Raw genomic sequence first — 1,191 nt, 5'->3', positions numbered from 1 at the left:
ATGCGGAATTATGTCACTCATGCGTTCCATAACCTAAATTCAGGGATAAATAATCCTTTACCCCAAGCCGCACAGTTCGAGCTCAAGCCAGTCATGTTCCAGAAGTTACAGACGATGGGCCAGTTCGGAGGATTGACTAACGAAGATCCTTACTCCCATATCAAATCCTTTATTGAAATAGCTAATGCATTTCAACTCCCTGGTGTTTCTGAGGATGCACTAAGATTAAAAATGTTTCCTTTTTCTCTCAGGGATGGTGCAAGGACTTGGCTAAACGCGATAGAACCAAATTCTATCAACACATGGGCAGAACTGACGGAGAAATTTTTGGCAAAGTACCACACTTTGACCAGGAACGCAGACCTCCGAGAGGACATTGTGTCTTTTAGACAGAAGGAGAACGAAGCAGTTCAAGAAGCTTGGGAGCGTTTTAAGGAGTTACTTAGAAGATGCCCGAGCCATGGATTGCCCGCATGTGTGCAGATTGAACAATTCTATAGAGGATTGGATCGTTCATCAAGGATGATGTTGAACACCACAGCCAATGGCTCGTTGTTAGAGAAGTCGGTAAATGAGATCGTTGATATCTTGAATAAGATGACAGATATTAATGACCAAGGCGAAATAGGAAGGTCATTACCAAAGAAGCAAGTATCAGCTGGAATCTTTGAGTTAGACACAATAGCTTCAATGCAAGCCCAAATGGCGGCTATGAACCAAATGTTAAAGCAGTTGACAATGGAGAAGGAAACCAAAACCGTCACTTCGGCGATACCTGAACCCTCTCCTATTTTGCAAATTTCAGATATATCTTGTGTCTATTGTGGTGATAACCACTTATATGAGAACTGTCCAGCTAATCCAGCGTCTATTTTTTATGTAGGTCAAGGTTCCCAGCGGAATTTCAACCCGTATTCAAACACTTACAACCCAGGATGGAGGCACCATCCAAACTTTTCCTGGAGTAACCAAGGAGTAGCTAGTAGCAGTGCACAAGCACCCGCTCAACAATACAAGCAAAACTATACTCCTCCTTGTTTTCCAACTCAACCGGCGTCGCAGCCTCAACAATTCAATCAGCAAAGAGGTCAAAATACTACTCAGCAAAGTGGTAACAACGCAAGTTTGGAGGCCATGATGAAAGAGTTCATGACAAGAACTGATGCTGCAATAAGAAGCTTGGAGATGCAA

At 43.0% G+C, this 1,191-nt stretch overlaps 1 non-coding gene across 1 annotated transcript; it reads right to left on the bottom strand.

The window, feature by feature from the left end:
- Positions 1–360: 360 nt before the first annotated feature.
- LOC148213128 (small nucleolar RNA R71) lies at positions 361–467 on the bottom strand. Its single transcript, XR_015793191.1, has one exon. It is a non-coding gene; the product is annotated as a small nucleolar RNA R71 (small nucleolar RNA).
- Positions 468–1,191: the final 724 nt, after the last annotated feature.

Source organism: Momordica charantia, assembly GCF_013281855.1.
Source record: "Momordica charantia cultivar OHB3-1 chromosome 1 unlocalized genomic scaffold, Mcharantia_2.0 BLBB01000001.1, whole genome shotgun sequence".
Lineage (NCBI taxonomy): Eukaryota > Viridiplantae > Streptophyta > Magnoliopsida > Cucurbitales > Cucurbitaceae > Momordica > Momordica charantia.
Note: the sequence above shows the minus strand (reverse complement) of the source record. Positions and strands in the feature narration are given on the sequence as shown.